We start from the raw sequence: 21,114 nt of genomic DNA on the forward strand, positions 1-21,114 counted from the left end.
CATGATAATGGATGAAGACTCTGAACTGTGGGTCAGCCTCAATTAAAAAAAAATTAATAAGAGTTGCTGTGTTAATGTCATCTTTCCACAGCAATAAAACCATAAAAATAACTAAGACAAGGGAAGGCTACATGTAGACACCAGCACAACTTTTCTGTGTTCAATGAGCTGTGCAGATGTTGTCCTCAGCAATGGAACCCTGCTGTCAGCTTGCTAAGAGCAACCCTTTGTATCCCTCCCAGTCCCATTCTCCTTCCCTCTTCTTCTCCAATGCCCCTCCTCCAATCCACTAATGGGGGAGGTCCTCCTACCCTTCTATTTGACCCTAGCCTGTCAGGTCTCATCAGCACTGGCTGCACTCTCTCCCCACATTCTTGCACCCTATCTAATCTCCCTTCAACCCAATCACTCTTATTCTTATTCCCACAGGTCCATCTCCAAATCTATTCTATTTACCCTTCCCAGGAGAGTCATACATTCCCACTTAGACTCCTTCTTTGTAGCTAACGCCTTTGGGTCTACAGACTGTAAATTGGTTATCATTTGCTTAACAGCTAATATCCACTTATAAATAAATACATACCATATCTGTAATTTATTTTTTATTGTTTTTATTTTAACTGTTTTGAGATAGAGGATCTCTGTATAGTGATAGCTGTTCTGGAACTTGCTTTGTAGACCAGAATAATCTCTAAGTCAGGGAATCTGCCTTCCTCTGTATACCAAGTTCTTAGATTAAAGATGTGAACTAGTGCCTCTCAGCCTATATATGTCCTTCTAGGTCTCTGTTACTTTAGCCAGGATTATTTTTTCTAGCTCCATATTTTGATTCTAATTTCACAATGCCATTTTTTATAACAGCTGATTAATATTCCATTGTGCCATTGTAACATATTTTCTTTTCCAATCCTTCTGTTGAAGGATGTATACTTGTTTCCAAATTCTGGCTATTATGGATAAAGCTTCAATAAATATAGTTGAGTAAGTGTCCTTGAGGGAGGAAGGAGCATCCTTTGGGTATATGTCCAAGAATGGCATAACAGGGTCTTGAGGTAGATCAATTCCCAATTTTCTGAGGAACTCCAATATTGAGTTACATAATGACTATAAAACTTTAGACACTCACCAGCAATAGAGGCGTGTTCTTTTTGCTCCACTTCATTGCCATCATGACATGTCACTTATATCATTGATCTGAACTATTCTGACAGGAGTAAGATAGAATCTCAGAGTATTTTTAATATGCATTTCCCTGATGATTAAGGATGTTGAACATTTCAAGTTGTCTCAAGTGGAACTCATCTATTGAAAATTCTCCATTTATGGAAAAGACCTAAAACCATGGTTTAGGTGTAGCCCATAGACTCAGTCTCCAAATGGAGTCCCTAGTAAAGGGAGCAGGGACTTTTTCTGGCATGAATTCAGTCACCACCTCCTGAAGGGGGTGCAGCCTTTCCAGGCCACAGAGGAAGACAATGCAACCAGTTCTGATGATACCTGATAGGCTGGGGTCAAATAGAAGGGGAGAAGAATCTCCTCTATCAGTGGACTAGAGAATGGGCATAGGTGGTGGTGGGTGAAATTTGGAGAAGACTGATTGAGGGGGCCACAACCAGGATAAAAATTGAATAAATTGTAATAAATGATAATAATAAAAAATTTAAAAAAGAAATTGCCCATTTAGAACCCTACCCCATTTTTAAAATGAATTATTTTGGTTTCAATACCTAGTTTTTAGAATTCTTCAAATATTTTAGATATTATTCCTCTATTGTATGTGGATTTGGTGAAAAACCTTTTCCATTCAGGTAACTACTGTTTTTTTCCTAGTGAGAGTGTTCTTTCTTTATAGAAGTGTTTAAGCTTCATAAGGTTATATTTATTGACTGCTGTTCTTAGTTCCTGTGTTATCAGTATTATGTTCAAAAGTTGTCTTCTGTGCCAGTTTGTTCAAGGAAATTCCCCACTCTTTCTTCCATTAAGTTCACTGCATCTGGTTATATGTTGAGGTCTTTGATCAACTTGGACTTGAGCCTTATTAGAAAAGGTTTTTATTCCCATCCCTTAGCTACTGGAATGACTACAAATGAGACTCATTAACTATTTTACAAATATTTAGGCCATATATCCAGGCCCTTTGCTAACTAGCTGGTAACTTAAAATAACATATTATATTAATTTGTATTCATTCCATATGGCCAGTTACCTGAGCTCAGGCACCATCTGTCTTTCTTCTTCACATCAAGCCTGGCTCTGTCCCAGAAGGCCTTCTGCCTGCCAGATGTCCTACCCCCTTCAGACAGCATTTGTCTGTACTGAAGAGAGGGCATGTCTTTGCCTAGTAGCTAGCTTGCCATATTTGAAGCCATTTTCTAATGGAGATTCTTTGATGCTCATCATCTTCTTTCAAGTTGAATGGGGTGCTGCTGGGAACTGACATGTGTTATTGCCAGAAAATCTTTAAGATAATAAAAACATCGTTAATGCCATATCTGTAGGTCTCTGGAGTTTTAGAAGACCATCTGTCTATCTACACATATTTACATAGTGTTTAATCATTATCTAGCAATAGTGTCTGGCAATGAAACACATTTTTGTGATAAACTAGACTAGTATGTGACCTGACCATGAATTTAATTGACTAACTATTAACTTGCATTACCTGTTTGTAATAACAGTTTATAAAAGGACTGATAGTAAACATCGCATTCATAAATGAGTTTTATATATCCAATACCTTATATAAGAGTTGAAACATATGCACATCTGCATATCAAAATAACCTTAAATTTGTATCAATATACAATAATATACACCACTGTATCAAAAAATCACCTTAATTTTGTATCAGTATACAAAATCTGTACTAACATAAGTAAATAACCTTACTTTTTTATCAATATACAAAATCAACACCAATGTTAGATTACTGGCTAATAAATGTTCTTTGGTTTATGAAAAGATTCAAAAACTACACTTTTCTCTTATTATTCTTATATTATTCTTATAGGATATTTCCCCCTTTTCCCTCTCAACCCATTTCCCTTTCCTAAGGATGAAAGATAAAAGAGAAGGATAGAGAGAAATATGGAAATCTAATAAGTTCCTTTGCCCTGTTTTATTTTCCCAATCAACACTATTAATAAATTAAAAACCAACTCCTCTAAATAACAACAAATAATCTTAGTCCATTAAACTAACAAAACAATCTATCCCAACCTAAGGATGATTGTTCTCCTTTGGAATGCTTCATGATGATTTGGGGCATAGTATACCTTTTGAGGGGCTAAAGGAAATTTGGAAAAATTGTTAAGCAAGTTAGCAGTAACATTTATTGTCCATTCTCCAAATGCTGAGACTATGCAGGCTTAAAATAAGTCCTCTTTAGAAAAGACTGTAGTTTTGGATGATTTGAGAAAACTGTTTTGAAGTTGTCCTGGAAGCAAGTTGTGATGAAACAGCAACTGAAGCAGCCTGAGGCTTGATCATAGAGGGTGCTGGAATAAATAAATCTTAGCGTTCTTGAGGATGGGATGAGTCTTTTAGGTCTGATCCAACTTCTAGTGTTTGGTATTTTTGTTTTGTTTTGGATTTTTTTTGTTGGCTTTATGTAAACTTATAAGCTCGTACAAGTAATGTACAGTTCTGTAATTAACATATGCAAGGGATGTGCAAGATACATGGATCAATTAAAGATGATTTCCTGCTTTTTGTATGAGCAGGTGAAAGACCTGTCTTTTATTGAATTCCCCCTAATAGCCCACTGACCACTTAGATTCAGAAAATAATTTAAAACAGATGTTTATTGAACACTTATGGCCAAACTGATCGATTGGGGATTCAGCTAGACTTGGGTGCCAACACTGAGACCCAGGACTGTTCCATAGGCTGGCTTCTAAAGGGGAAATAAAACACACACACACACACACACACACACACACACACACACACCAGCTGCATTTGCAACATTTTGGGTATCTAGAAAAAGCAGTGCTCTCTGACCTTTAAGCTAATTAATTAGCTAGGTCTCACATCATAGTCTAGGGGGTTTCCAGGACCTGAGACCCTCATTATGGGGAGCTTCCAAGCTAGAACAAAATGGTTTGGTTAGATCAAATTTAGGTTATCAGCTAAAATGATGGAACTATTGTCAAACTTAAATATTTTAAGTCATTCTAGATTGTATATCAATCTATAATACCATTTTTTTTATCTGTGCCACATAAAAGAATGGAATGAGAAATTCTGAGGATTTTGAAGCCAACGAGATTTTTTTTTTTTTTTTATTTTGGCTAGGCCAGTCTTAGAGATGTTCAAATTACTAAGTTTTTGTTTGTTTGTTTCCAGAATTCCCTCAGTGTTTGCTTTATTGCTTCTATATTTGATTTCAGGTCTTCAACTCTTTGTATTTTCTCAGCTTTCTTTAAGGGATTTATTCATCTCCTTCAACTGTTTGCTTTTGTTTTCTTGAATTTCTGTAGGGTTTTATTACTTTCCTTTTAAAGTCCCTCTATTATCTTCACATATCTTCAATAATTGGTGTTGGGTCTTTTTCTTATGCTTCACTGTTTTGGAATATTAAAGCCTGACATGGTAAGATAGATGGGCTCTAGTGGAGACATATTTACATAACTGTTGTTGACGACTTTAACCTGTTTAAATTAAGATCATATATTGGCATCTGGGTTTGGGATGACTATAGGCCTAGATGCTGATTTATGTGTTTGTCTTTGTTGTGTGGGTGTTTTGTTCCTTGGTTTCTGTTTCCTCTTCCATCTTTTAGAGAGTGGGATAACTGTGTGTTGCCTGTTGACTGGCCTGTTTAGGTGTTGTGTTCATCAGGATTGCCTGCTGGTGTTGGATCCAGGGATGCATCAATGTGTAGCTTAAGGAGGTAGCTTAAGAGAGCAGAGTCTCGGGGATCCACAGATGTTCAGGGAACAAAGGTGGCTGCAGCTGATGTTATGGTGCAGTGCTATGGGTGAGACATAGGGATTAGGTCCTATGGAAATTTAGAGGAAAAGATCTGTGGGCAGCCTACCTAGTTTTCAGGCAGGTGTGGTCTATGTCATTTTTGTGCTTTGCTTCTTACCACAGACTAAAAATTATGAACAAAATTTTGAAGATTAATAATGTGAGAATAAAAAATATATGCAATAACTGAAATAAAATTTATAATGTAAAAACTACAAAGAAAATGAAATTGAAGTAACCTATTAAAACCGAGGAAAAGGAACAGTGAGAGATGGTAGCAAGAGAAAAGAAGGAACACAGAACAATATAATCAAGTACATTATGTACACTGACTAAATGTCCAAAAGAATCCATTGTATATGCAATTTTACATGAGTGAAATATTGCTCAATTATAAATGAAGAATTTTCACTACAGCTAAATTGGTACTTAAGATGGTAACAAAACTTAAAGTTTGTGGTCACATATTGTAAGTTAATGGATTAGAAAAGTTTTAAATGTCCTACAGTAATGAATTTTTAAGTTAGTTGACTCCATAAATCATAAATATAAGTAAATTTAAAAATTGTAAGGTGAAGTAAAATATTATGGAGAGAATTTCAGCTTGTTAAATAGTGTAAACAGATCATGAATGAAAGTAAGGAACAAAGTAATAACCCCCACAAAGTCACAAACTCTATTGGTTGCCTACTTGTCAGCTTCAAATGTAAAAGGTACAAAATACCGCAGTATAATTGCTCAGTGGTGAGCTACTGCCATTTTAAAGTAAAAGATAAATGGAGACTCAATTATGAGATAAGAAGCTTTTTACAAATTGGGAATATCTAAGTGAAAAATACTACTAGATATAGTTAAATAAGATAAAATTTGTCTCATATAAAAATTCTGAGAAGCAGAAATAGTAAACCAATTATTTGCAAATGTGTGTGGACATATAAACTGTTTTCAAGACTGATATGGGTCACAAAATCTTTAATTTGAATACAAAAGTAGAAAGCAAAGTAATTCAATATTTTCTAGAAAAATTAAACAGGATCACTTTATCTTGGATGCACTTTCTCCTCTTTTGTTGAAAAAGGCCCCTTCTGTGTTTTTTAGATGTAAATAAAAAAGGATTGTATTGTATCAAAGCAGATACGAGACTAATAAACAAACTTGTGGCAGAGTGCAGGGAATCTTAGGAAAGAAGGGGGAGACAGTAAGACCTGGAGAGGACAGGAGCTCCACAAGGATAGCAACAGAATCAAAATATCTGGGCATAGGAGTCTTTTCTGAGACTGATACTCCAACCAAAGACCATTCATGATATAACCTAGAACCCTCATCAGTATCCAAGTGGGTACCCTCATAAGGGGAATAGGGCCTGTCTCTGACATGAACTCAGTGGCTAGCTCTTTGATTGCCTCCCTTTGATGAGGGAGGAGCCTTGCCAGGCCACAGAGGAGGACAATGCAGCCAGTTGTGATGAGACCTGATAAGCTAGGGTCAGATAGAAGGAGAGGACGACCTCTCCTATCCATGGAGAAGGAAATAAGAAGAAATGAGAAAAGGAGGGTGGAATTGGGAGGGGAGGAAGGGGGGGGCTAAACTTAGATACAAAGTGAATAAGCTGTAATTAATATAAAAAATAAAAATTTAATAAAAAAGAAATAAAAAAGGAAAATGGTATAGAGGGCCAACTTTTGGTCACAAAAATGAAAAATAAGTCCATTCTCAGGAATTAGGCAAATTAAAAAAATACAAAACATGAAGAAATGTTTGTGCATCTAATGAAGCTAATTAGTAAACGTGAAATACAGATTTAGGGTTTGACCAATACTATTAAAAACATATTCATTCTTCTCTTCATGAAATATTTCCAGGATGGACATATGTAATAGTAGACTCACAAGATTGTATAATATGAAGACACATTGTCATCTTAATAACTACAGTCTTTACCATAAACTTTACTGTAAATTTTCTAAGCAAACTTTCTAAGAAAATTAGTAAATTTTCTAAGCAATGTGTCCCTCTCTTTAATGGATAAGTTAAGTTATAACTGTAAGATATGGAAATGCAATGTATACTTTCTTTTATACTGTGCCTATATATAAACATACGAATTTTAATGTTCTCATTTCTTTAGTCTACGTTAACTATCAACAATTTGGTATGTGACTCTGAACCAAATGGAATCAGTTAGGTTTTTGCTTCTTGTGATCCTGTCTCAATGGAACACAATAGCCAAAACCAAAGGCTTTAAGTGTGTTATATTTTGTATGACTTTCAGAAGTCAGAAATTACATCAAAGGATTTGTTTTTATTGTAGTCATTCATTTTCCATTGTTCTCCCCTTTTCCCTGGAAACACATGTTTCTCCTTCAAAGTATGAACACTTGCAAGTATCAGTGGGATTCCAATGGAAAACCAAACATCAGGGCCTGTCTTTCATTGAAGGTTTTAAATATAGCATAAAGGGAGCTAGTGCATCTTCACAAAAGAGAGCTCAGCTGGAGTTCAGTGAAGGGGCAGAGTGGTACTAGTGGATTAGGCACCATCACTGGAAGTAAGCTTGGATATAAGGGGAATTCACTGAGAGACCTCAGAGAAATAACAAGACAGGAGAAAAAAAGCAAACCACAGAGCAGAAAAGAAAATGGAACTTAACACATAAAAGATTTAGAAAAACAACTGAACCAGTTCATGAGACTTTTCAGAAAGGTTAGTAAAGGTCAAAATGTACAGAGATTGCTGAACCCGGAGAAACTGCACAATAGTAAGAGAAGATAGAAGACCCTGAACAAAGAAAGTTTGAAATCAAGAAAAAGGTGCTTTTGCTGACTTTCATGCTGTTCCTTGAAACAGAGTATATCCTTGGAAAATAGTTCCCCATCATAAGATCAGAACTATAGTAGATGTACCATCTGGCAATGCTAAATTATTTTCTTTTTTTTTAATTAAATTTTATTTTTTATTATTAGTTACATTTTATTAACTGTATCCCAGCTGTATCCCGTTCCCTAATTCCCTTCCTCCCTCGTCTCCTCCCTGCCCCTTTCCAAGTCCACAGATTGGGGAGGACCTCCTCCCCTTTCATCTGACCCTGTTTTATCAGGTATCTTCAGGACTGGCTGCAAAGTCCTCCTCTGTGGCCTAGCAGGACTGCTCCTCCCTTGGAGGGCGGGGAGGTCAAAGAGCCTGCCATTGAGTTCCTGTCAGAAATAGTCCCTGTTCCCCTTACTATGGGAAACCAGTTGGTTTCTGAGATACCACGGGCTTCATCTGAGCAAAGGTTCTAGGTTATCTACATACATGGTCCTTGGTGGAATGTCAGTCTCAGAAAAGACCCCTGCGTCCAGATATATTTGGTCCTTGTGGAGCTCCTTTCATTTCCACGTCATACTAACTCCCCTTCTGCCAAAGGTTTGGTTATGAGTCTTAGTATCTGTTTTGAAAAGCTGCTAGGTAGAGTCTTTCCGATGCCTTCTGCATTAGACTCCTGTTATACGTCCAATGTACATCCCATTTGTCTTTCTAAGGATTAATCATGTTACCCCGTGTCTGCTTTCTTGTTTATCTTCTTTAGGTGTACATATTTCATTATGTTTATCATATCTTGTAGGTCTATATAAGCGAGTACATACCGTGTTTGTCTTTCTCCTTCTGGGATACTTCACTCAGAAGGATCTTTTCTAGATACCACCATTTGCCTGCAAAAATTATTTTCATCTATCTTATATACTTAGAAAGTGAAATAATTACCCACCCCTTTTTATTAATTTTTTTAAAAAAATTCTTTTTCTTTTTATATTAATTACAGTTTATTCACTTTGTATCCCAGCTGTAGCCCCTTCCCTCATTCCCTCGCAATCCCACCCTCTCTCCCTTATCTTCTCCAATGCCCCTCTCCAAATCCACTGTTAAGGATGGTCCTTCTCTCTTTCCCTCTGACCCTAGCCTATCAGGTCTCATCAGGACTGGCTGCATTGTCTTTCTCTGTGGCCGGATAAGGATAAGGTTGCTCCCCCCTGAGAGGGAGGTGATCAAAGAGCTAGCCACTGAGTTCATGTTAGAGGCAGTCCCTGTTCCCCTTACTAGGGTACCCACATGGTGATTGAGCCTCCATAGTTACATCTGTGCAGGGGTTCTAGATTATCTCCATGTATGGTCTTTGGTTGGAGTATCAGTCTCAGAAAAGACTCCTGGGCCCAGATTTTTTGGTTCTGTTGCACTTGTTGTGGAGCTCCTGTTCCCTCCAGGTCTTTCTTTCTCCCCTTTCTTTCATAAGATTGCCTGCACTCTGCCCAAAGTTTGGCTATGAGTCTCAGCATCTGCTTTTATACACTGCTGGGTAGAGTCTTTCAGAGGCCCTCTCTGGTAAGCTCCTGCCCTGTTTCCTGTTTTCTCCCTCTTTTGATTTCCATCCTGTTTGCCTTCATATTACCCTGGGTTCTCGTTCTTGCTTAGCTTTTTTAGGTTTACAGATTTTAGTATGTTTATCCTATATTATATGTCTAATATAAAGAAATTGAGGTTCATTTAAACAATGGAATGTTACTTGGCAATTAACAAGGAAATCATGAAATTTGCAGGCAAATGGTGGGATCTAGAAATGGTCATCATGAGTGAGGTATCCCGGAAACAGACACACATGGTATATACTCACATATAAGTGGCTATTAGACATATAATTACACATACTTTAATATGGTCTGATAATTAAAAATAGTTAAAACAAATATTGTATAATGTTTGGGTCAGGCTCTTTTGTCTTCTTGAATGTTTTTGAAAATACACAAACAAACTTCTTCTCAGAAAGAGAATATTTTAAAGATACACAGGTATTTCAAGTTAATTCATCATCATAGATTTCACTGAGGACTAGAGAATATAAGAAATGCATGCTCCCATTTGTAGGCAAAAATTAACAGCTGTTATTCTGGAAGAAAAATAAATAAATTTAAATATTAAAAACAAAGTTTTAAAGTGATGAAATTTTTACCTAACTACAAATTTTTGCTTGATATTAATTAATTTAAATAAGAATTTCAATTTAAAGTTATGTTTTGTTTAGCAAATTCCATTTAAGCTAAGACTTTAATTTATTTCTATATTTTGTTTCAATGACAGAAACTACCCAAATCTCTGAATGAAAATTTAGTAGAATCCAAAATTTGATACGGCATGTCTCTCATTCACAAAGAAAATGACATTTGTTCCACGTAGACTGGGATTCTTACATGCCTTGTACTATTTCTCCAACTTAGTATAACAATTTCTAAATGGCTGAGGACAGTAGAGCCTGCACTTGATGAACTGTAAGTGGATTGTATGTGTTGTATGCCTTCACCTCATCCATAATCCAATGTTTAATTTAACTTCTCATTATTTCTATCAAAATTATTTTATAACACACTGAGTTATACACTAACTATATGAACCTGTTTTACTATTTTTACAGATTTCAGAGGTTTGGTTATTTTTTTAGATATTTAAAGTCCCAGATATTAATTTTATTTTATTTCCATTAATTTATAAAAAATATTTTATTTAATATATATTATTCACTGAATTACTTTAACAAGAATTACTTTATCAACATCAATTGCACATGTTCTTGATCTAATCACATTTAGTGAAAATTCTGTAACTAATAGAACTTTATTAAAGACATCTTCAAATGTGAGTATGTAGCTTTCTGTTTAAGCCTAGAAGACAGACTAATTATGCAAAGACATGAAAAACTCACATCTCCTATCTAATCAAAATATGGGCATCTTAGATATTTGAGTTAAACCATTCTTTTTATCATTTAAGTTTTATTTAAAATTTAAAATACGTATTCAGGGTTATCTACTACAAAATTGTATTGATGTGTTTTATCAAAAGATAATCAAAGTTATACATGTAGGTAGATATTGGCTTTAATATCACAAGAGAAACTGTCATATTCTTAGACGTAGGAGATAGCAAGGACTAAACTCAAGATAGCGACATTGTACTCAGATGTTCTTCTGTAGGAAGCAGGATTCCCAATACAAATCCTCAACAAAAATGTCCTTTCCATTCCCCCATCAACGGGTTCAAAGGAAAGAAAAGAAAGAACATCTTCATGTGCTCTGTTTTTATTGTCATTATTAGCACACAAGCTTTCTTGTCATCACAATATAAAGTCATGTATTAATATGAAGACATGGATTAATGGTAAAGTTTTTCTTAAGTCATTAAACTATAACTCTTGATATGTGTTCAATGTAGTACAATTCATGGCATCATCAATTTTCTGTTAATTGGTCACATACCAACTTATCTAATTATCCACTCCCTGCCTAGTTTTGTTGTTTGTGTTCACTGTTATTATTCACTTGTAATTATTTTACTAATTATAGAAAATGGTATTTTGTTTATCAAGAAAAATTAAGTAAAAGGAATACATACATTAACAAAGCAATGTTTTAACAAAAAATAATTTCTTTTTTATCTTTCCATTTGATTAAATGATTTTATTATTGCAATTTATTCACTTTGTATTTGGCTGTAGCTCCCTCCCTTGTCTTCTCCTGGTCTCACCATTTCTCTCTTTTCCCCACTCTGTCCCTCCCCAATCCAAAGATAAGGGAGGTCCTCCTCCCCTACTATCTGATCATTGCCTATCAGGTTTCTTCAGGACTGTCTGTATCCTCTTTTGCCAGGGGATGGTGATCAAAGAGCAGGTAACTGAGTTCATGCCAAAGACTGCCCTTGTTGCCCTTGCTAGGGTACTCCCGTGGAGACTGAACTGCCAATGGCTCCTTCTGAGCAGGGAGTTACGCCCTCTCCACGCATGGTCCTTTGTTGATCCATCTGTCTCTGCAGACCCCCCTTGGCCCAGAATTTTTGGCTCTGTTAGTCTCCTTTTGGAGATCCTTTCCCCTCCCAAGACTTTCTAGCTCCTCTTTTTTCTCTAAGATTTCCAGAGGCAGAAAGACACATATGGTATGTACTCACTTATAAGGGGATATTAGCCATATAATATAGAATAACATACTAAGATCAATAGTAATAAAGAAGCTAAATAACAAGGAGAACCCTAGGGAATATGCTTAATCTCCATTCATAAGGGCCAACAGGATAGACATCAGGAGTAGGAGAAGACAGGGAACAGGACAGGAGCCTACCACAGAGGGCCTCTGAAAGACTACCCAGCAGGGTGTGGAAGCAGATTCTGAGACTCAACCAAACTTTGGACAAAAATAGCTTCTTCTGTATTTTTGATCAGAAGATACTTGTTCTTTGTAATAAAGGCAAGCAAAACAGAATAAAATTTAAAAATCTAGTACCAGAAACAGGGTGGTTTGCAATATTTTTAAAATGAGCTATAATCATTTTAACTATATTTAAAATGATGTGCTTTATTTTGAATGTGCTGTGTCCTTCTGACTTTCATATACTAAGAATTTGTTTTGATTTGCATTTCCAGATAACTAATGATGTTGAATATTTCTTTAAGAGCTTCTGCCCCGGGAAGATGGTTAATTCTCATTTAGAAAGGCAAACAGAATAGACACCAGAAGCAGATGAAGAGAGGGAACAGGACTGCAGCCTATCACGGATGTTCTCTGAAAGACTCCATTCACCAAGGGATTGAAACAAATGGCAAGTCTCAGCAAAACTTTGGTCAGAGCACAGGGAGATTTATAGAAGACTGGGAAGATAGAAGGACCTGGAGGGGACAGGACCTCCATAAGAAGACCACCAGAGACAACAAATCTTGGCCCCGGGGCTTCTGTGGAGACTGATGCACCAACCACAGACCATGCATGGTGAGGACCTAGGCCACCTGCTCAGATGTAGCCAATAGGCCTCTTAGTCTCCATGTGGGTGACCTTCATGGACTCTGATGCCTGCTCCTTGATCACTTCCTCCTGATGTGGTGGCCTTACAGGCCACAGAGAAGATACAGCCAGATCTGAAGAGACTTCATAGGTTGTGGTCAGTTGGTAGAGAAGGAGGACTCCTTTCTGAGAACTGGGGGAAGAAGATGAGGGTAGAGAAGGAGGAAAGCTGGAACCAGGGTGAGAAAAGGGAGTGGACTATGTTCTGGAAGTAAAATTGAATACATTAAAAAATAAATAATAAAAAAGGTTTTGTTAACCTGGGTAGTGGTACTGGAAGGTTTTATGGAGATGCAGCCTACTTGGGGGCTTTCTGGTTTATGGACAGTGATCAGTCGTTGTCCTGCACTTGACAGTCCTGTCTTTTCTTTTGGCTTGTTGATGAAGAAATCGTTGCTTAGTCTCTAAACTTCTGTACAATGCTACCTAACGTAAGGCGAAGCAGCTATGGAGACTCTGCTGTGCCACTGAGACTTTGAAACTCCAGAGCTATAAACTAAATAAACAGTATCTTTGCCATAAGTACTCCATATATATTTTATAATAGTTAAAATTAATATCAGATTAATACAAAATATCAAAAAAATTATCAGGCTCGGAGACCTTTAAATTCAAAGAATTGCAAAATTTTGTTATCTAGATAAATTATATTAAAAAGGTAATATAATTTTCTTCGATAAATTTCAGGAATTAGGAGAGTTATTTACCTGTTTTTAATATCCATAAACTTTATTTTTAGAGCAATTTTAAATTTACAGAAAAATTAGAACAGTGTATAGATTTGGCAAATCACACTATTTTCTCCATTTTGTTAACATCTTCCTTTAGTGTAAAATATTTGTTACAACTAATGAACCAACACTGAAACATTATCAGCTCCAAGCTATAATTTAATCAAATTCCCTTAGCTATTCCTTATTCTTGTTTTCTTGGTTCCCAAATTTCATATGGGTATGTGTTGTTCAAATGTGAGCTCTTTAAAAGCTTTTCCTGTAGGTGACAATTGCTCCCCATCCTCTCTGTGGTTCTAAAAAAGCCATGGTCAGATCTTTGTAAAGCTAATCTGGTAGAATTTATTCAATTTAGAGAATGAATCACTAGGTTTTTAACATAGAGAACACAAAAGCATATCAAGGTATATCATCAGCTGAGCAACAGCCTTGATGCCAGAAGTCAGAGAAATAGATTAAAACAAGTAGTCTAAGTAAAAGAAACAGAGTTACAACTTCAATCAGTTGTTACTATAGTATAAGTAAGGGGTGAAAAGAGAAGAACTCCAATTCTTCCTGTTTATTTTCTACTGGGGATTAGCACACTGCTCCAGTACTGCATACGTCAGAACCAATCTGTGGTTCTGAGAAAAAATGAGCTGATACCTTTCATGCACTTAGTGGATAAAATAAAGAAAGACCTAAAAAGGGAAAGGATGATTCTGAGTTCAATACAGATACTTCACTTTCTGCCCTCTGGGTAGAAATGCTGGCTAGGAGGCTCCAACAGAACAGCCTGAGGAAAGTCTCTGCTCTAGGCCAAGGGTATGAGGGAGACACTCTTCCCTTCTGTGCACTGAATAAGCCACAAATCCAGTTTGAGTGAGGTAGTGTCTTGTCCTCTGAATTAAAGAAGCAAAGATCTTTAATTCCCAGTTGTGAGACTTAAGAAAGCATATATAGGGATTTAGCCAGGAGAGTTTCTCTTCTGTCAACTGTGTCTCCATCCACTTTGCACACTCTCTTAAGAAGTTCTACAGCCGCCATTGTTACTGCCATCTCATTGGTGGCTGTTGGAGCTACCACCGCGGCATTAGCCACGAGTCATACTGTGCAGACTGCTCAGACCCTGAATAATCTTTTAGCCAATGTAGCTCATGCCTTAGATGTACAAAAAGGAATTAATGCTCAACTAAAAGGAGGCTTGATGGTGTTCAATCAGAGGATTGACCTCGTGCAGGAGCAAATTGATACCCTATGGCAAATCGCTCAACTTGGCTGTCAATGAAAATATGCTGGACTTTGAGTCACTAGCATACAACATGAGAATTTTTCCTGTGCTGCAAATCTGTCTAAACAATTGTCTAGCTATATTTTAGGTAATTGGACTAGAGAATTCAATACTACGATGGAGCAGCTGAGAGTGGCCATTGTCACGGTAAATTCTACCAGAGTGGACGCAGGACTAGCCACAGGATTATCATCATGGATTGCTGCAGCCATGAATCATCTGAAGGAATGGGCGGGCATGGGAGCATTAGCAGGCCTTCTGGTGTTGGTCTCCTTGGTTTGCTTGTGGTGTATATGCAAGATTAGAGTCTCACAACAGCGCAATGCAGCCATGATCATTCAGGCCTTTACAGCCATTGAAGCAGGACAGTCTCCCCAAGCATGGTTGGCTACCATAAAAAGCTAAAATGTTATGCTCAGGATGCAAGGCTAAGCACTGCACTCAGGGTCAGCTGCTTTCGACCCAGATAAGAGCAAGTCTGATTGCATGCGGGTTGATGCCCCAGGTCCCGCCTCTGAGAAAAAGGTATTGGACGGGTCTGATGCTCTTTGGGTGGATGACACCTAAATGAACATCGGTACAAAGTCCCAATTTATTTCTAATATCAGAGATCAGACCTCTACTCTTGCCTGATGTGTCTAAAACAAAAAGGGGGAACTGTAGAGAGCTGCGTAATGCCGTGCCTTAAAGATGGAGCTGGTTTCCGCCTTCCACCTTCCCGATGGTGAGTGCTCTCTGTCACAAACAACTCCACATTTGGCTAAGGCTGAGGATCTGGCTTGCTTCCATGTATGTGGACCTATCTGCATTGCCCACATGGCACGCTGGGGTTGGCTACCCAGAGGCTATTTAAGCTGTGGGCTGGCTTTCCCCAGGGTCAGATGATTGTTCAAGGTTCCTGAATAAACTGCATTGAAAAAAAAAAAAAAAAGAAGTTCTGCAGGAAGAAGTTTCTTTGTTCTGCACTGTACAGTTGATATTCTTATTCCCTTCTTTCACGCATCTTTGGAAATAGTGTACATGGGAAACCCACTCTGAAGGTGTTAGAATTTCCGTTCTCCATGCTGGGGAGCAGAACATACTTTCATTTGGGAGGGGCTTTGTCATAGGAGATGCACTCCTTATTGTTTATTAATTTGGCTAGTCATTTATTCTGATATGTACAGACTTTATGCCTACTTTTGTGTAACAGTTGAATATCATTTAATTTTGTTTTTTGTTCACATTGTTTCAAATTCAGGCTATGGGTTTTCTTCTAATTTTTGTTTTTAAGGATAGCTTTTAGTGGATAAATACATGCATTAGGATTACCATGTCAGACCTGTAACAGCACATTCATTTAACAATAACATATTTGCCTGTGTAGTATGATGCACAGATCTTAGGGAAATTAGGAGAACTGTAATTGTATACAGAGATACCATCTAAAATTCACTTTGAAATGCTTGAAAAGCCAAAACTCGCACACCAGTGTATTGTGGAAACTTAGAATAATTTAAATATTTGGACTTAATTATAGCTTTTAATTTAGACATATCATTATCATCCTGCCAATATGTTTTTTTTTTCAAAATAGTGGCAATTAGGATTATTGAGGTTTTCTTTATATAATACACAAGTGCTTTGTACATTCAAATTAACTGCTTCATGATCCACTACCTTAGCATCAACAGTTAAATTCAACTCTAGTAGTGAGATTTACTCAGAAAATTGAGGAAAGTATATTATATTGAACATACTTCTTAGAATAGAAAACAATAGTGATCTTTTTAAACCTGAAATTATTAGACACTTTTATTGGTAAATACATTAATTCCCAAATTTCAAATATTTTATTGTTATGTAGGGGCAGTAATTTTTAGTATTATCCACTATTAGTAATCCATTAATGTCCCTTCACATCACAATCAAAATACTAAACAGAAACATACCATTAACTAATAGCAGTAACGAAGAAAGATTTCCCACATTGTCTTTCTAATGCATAATCATGATCAGAAAAAGCTCAGCTTAAGTTAATGACATGAACTTTCCTTAATAACACTTGAAGATTAATATTCCAATCTGTAATGGTGTTGATATTCTGGTCCACAGATTTTCTATTACTTTATAAGTTATCCAAAAAGAAAATACTTACAGTGCTTTGTAAAACACATCTAATGTGTTTTCTTTGTTATATATTTCTTGTTCTTTTTTAACCAATTTTCTTAATTACCTTAATTTTTCTTATCTTAGATTTTTATTTAAGCAAATAACTTGAATTTTATATTAAAATAAAGATATATTATCAAATATCAAATAAGACAATTATCTACACAAACACATAATATTTTTTATCAATGAGTTATGTAGCTTAACTACATAGGCAATTGTTTTTAAAGTATATTTCCTCTATTTCACTTAAATTCTTTGTCATTTGATCAACATCCCAGAAGGCTCCTCCCATAGTTAGCTGTTACTTCATACTCTCTTCTCTCAATCAAGCTTTTCTAAATTGTCACTCAACAGCAATGATAAACCTGGAGAATGTGAGTTAACTGAAATAATAGAGACACAAAAGTAAACACAGTTTTTTTTTTATTAATTATTTGGTATACATTTATTCTCTAAAAAAATCAAAATTGTGTCTTTGGACTACCTGATGGTATTCAAACTGGAAAGTACTTTTAAAAGATTTATTTATTTACTTTATGTATATGAGTGTTCTATCTGTATGTACAACTGCATGCCAGAAGATGGCATCAGATGCTAGCATAGATGGTTATAAGCTACCATGTGGTTGTGGGGAATTGTAAAATACTTTTTATATTCCTTTCTAAATTTTACTTTCTGATGGGTGTAAGGTAGAATCTTGGGGTCTTTTTTATTTGTATTTCCCTGATGACTAAGGACATTAAGCATTTCTTTAAGTGTTTCTCTGTCATTTGATATTCTTCTGTACAGAATTCTCTGTGCCCCCTTTTTAAATTGGATTATTTGGTCTGTTAGTGTTTAACTTCTTCAGTTCTTTATATATTTTGGATATTAGTCCTCTGTCAGATGGAGGGTTATTGAAGATCCTTTCCCAGTCTGTAGGCTGTTGTTTTGTTCTGTTTACAGTGTCCTTTGCTTTACAGAAGCTTTTCAGGTTCATGAGGTCCCATTTCTTGACTGTTGATCTTAGAATCTGTGCTGTTGGTATTCTGTTCACTTTCTCATTTCATAAATACTCATCCTAAAATGTCCTATGGAATGTAATGATTTTAGAGTCTTTTAATGTGTAATAATTTAACACATCTTTATGTCAATAGAGCCATTTTTTGTTGTTGTTGTTTTTTGTATTTTAGTTACCTGGTTGCAGCAAAGGGATTTACCCTTCAAAGAAGTACTAGTAATAAGTACTAGTATTCATATGTTCGCATCCTAAAAAGAGAGCAAAAGGTTTCCTCTTGAATTATTTACCATGTCTTATTGTGGTTATTCTACTATAAAACTCAAGCTATTTTTTTAAATCTTAAACTAAAACTTGAATGCTTATCAGTGTAATAAAGTCACAAATAAGAGCTATATCCAGTTAAAGACATTTGAGAAAGGGAGAATCAGTCGTCCACAGGGAGGAGCGCACTGATTTTTATTCAATAACAAGTGTCCAGCCCTCAAAACATACACTTACAAGCAACATTAAATTTACTCAGCAGGTTCTAAGTACATATATAAATGTTAGGTGTCAATTATAATTGAAATTTCTTGGACTTGCAGCTTTCAATAATGACATGGATACCTTTTATTGTTTATCATAAAAGCTTGGCCTTCGCTTGGGCTTGTTCCTAACTAGCTCTTAAATTAACCCATTTTTATTAATCTGTGTTCTGCCACGTGGTTCATTAACTTTCCTCAAGCCCTGCACCTGTTTCTCCTGTGTTTGGCTCACGAATCTCCAGGCTTAATTCTTTCCTGGAGTTCCTCTCTCTCCAGAAGTTCCACTTTCCTTTCCTGCCTTGATATAGGCCATTTAGTACACTATTAAAACAGAACTTTATTAAATCAGAAGGTGTTGGGGATGTTTACAAAATAAGATACAGAACAATTCCAAAGACTAGCTTGTAATCCAGTCTCTGACAATACAGAAACCAGAATTTGAATATACAAAAATGAACCTTCATGCAGTTGACAAAATGGTCACACCAACATATATATTTATCATATTTATTCATATATATGTAACCATAGTAATTAAAGAAAAAGAGCCCTCATGCATTGATTGAGTTCATTAGATTCCTTACATTATTATAAACATTCTTCATATGTTTCCCCATGAGGAAACAAAATGTGATTGGTTTGAACACATTAACAATAAACTCTGAGTCACAAATAATGCATGTGTGTGTCATTAAGGAATATATAAAAGTACTATTCTTGTTGTCATTTAGCCAAGAGGGAGCCCAGATTTTAATTCTCTACTCAGGCTCCCTGTGTCTTACATCCTTCCATCTGTCTGGTGTGTGAGTCTGAATCTGTGCCTGTCTCGGGATGTCTTATATACATGTCCCTGTGTCTGAGCCTGTGTATCTGTGTCTCTCTGTCTTTGTGGAGCTGTGTGTATACCTGTCCCTAACAAAGGGCTTAGCTCCGTATTTATTGCACAGCAAAGAAAGCAATGAATGTTGAAGGAATAGGACACTTAAGAGAAATATTTCAAGGTGTTTTTTTTTAAGCAATTAAGTCAGATTCCAAATGACCAAATTAACAGTGTTAAGAAAGCATTTTTTTTTATCACACAGTATCCAAATATTGTGTTCAAGCAATGATTTTATAAGATTGCTTTCAACCTCTATTTTTACTGTTTTCAGTGAAATTTCACATGAATCACTTTAAGCAAAGAAAATGGGAAAGTAAATAATTTAAGATTAGCAATGGATAGTCTCGTTTTAAAAGTTGATTACATGAAAAATCCTAGGCAAGTAAGGTTGATCACTATATTTTTCCATGAAACTATCAGGAATACAAAGAAGATAGCCTCATCGGACCTTAAGGAATATTATTAACTGCCCTCTAAGGTTCAGCAAAATTTCCAGTCTTGTAGAATATAAAATATATTTTCATAATATTGCATTTCTTTTTTAATTAAATTTTTATTTTTATATTAATTACAGTTTATTCACTTTGCAACCAAGCTGTAGCCACCTCCCTCCCTCCCTCCCAATTCTACCCTTTCTCCCTCATTTCCTCCCATTCCCCTCTCCAAGTCACTGATAGAGGAGATCCTCCTCCCCTTCTATCTGACCCTAGTATATCAAGTCTCATCAGGATTAGCTGCATTGTCCTCCTCTGTGGCCTGGCAAGGCTCCTCTCTCCTCAGAAGGGGGTGGTCAAAGAGCCAGCCACTGAGTTCATGTCAGAGACAGTCCCTATTCCCCATACTAGGGAACCCATTTGGATACTGAGCTGCCATGCATTTCTATCACCATTAATTTGATAAGAAGTAGGTCGTGGAAACATGTAAGAAGTTGGAGACAGGAAGGGAGGAATGATGTAGTCATAGTACACATTTTAAAATTTTAACAAGTCTTAAAAAATTAATTAAAATAAAATAATAAAAATAAAAGTTTTAAAAGAAACAACTGTCAGTTATTCAATAATTTATTTTAAAGAAATCTAAATGACAAATATTTTTAAATTTTTATTATTATTATTATTATTATTATTATTATTATTATTTATTCACTGTGTATCCCAGCTGTAGCCCCAGTCTTCATCTCCTCCCAGTCCCACCTTCCCTCCCTCTTTCCCCCGTGTTCTTCCCCTAGTCCACTGATGGGAGAGGTCATCCTGCCCTGCTATATAACCTTAGCCTATCAGGACTTTCTGAATCCTCTTTCTCTGTGGACTGGTAATGCCACCTCTCTAGAAAGAGGTGATCAAAGAGCAGTCAACTGAGTTCATGCCATTGACTACCCCTTCTCTACTTACTAGGCAACCCACATGGAGACAGAACTGCCCATGGGATACATGTGAACAAGGTTTCTAGGTCCTCTCCATGCTTGGACATTGGTTTGTGGATCAGTCTCTGCAGGCCCCCTTGAGCCCATAATTTATGGCTATGTTGGTTTTCTTGTGGAGCTACTGTCCCCTCCACTTCTATCTCCCTGTTCTTCCATAAGATTCCCTGTTCAAAGAATCAATGGAACCAAGAGCTGGTTCTTTGATAAAATCAACAAGATAGACAAGCCCTTACCGAAATTAACTAAAAGGCAGCACAAACTATCCTAATCAACAAAATCAGAAACGAAAAGGGGGGCATGAC

Source organism: Meriones unguiculatus, chromosome 11 (genome assembly GCF_030254825.1).
Source record: "Meriones unguiculatus strain TT.TT164.6M chromosome 11, Bangor_MerUng_6.1, whole genome shotgun sequence".
In the NCBI taxonomy this organism is placed as follows: Eukaryota; Metazoa; Chordata; class Mammalia; order Rodentia; family Muridae; genus Meriones; species Meriones unguiculatus.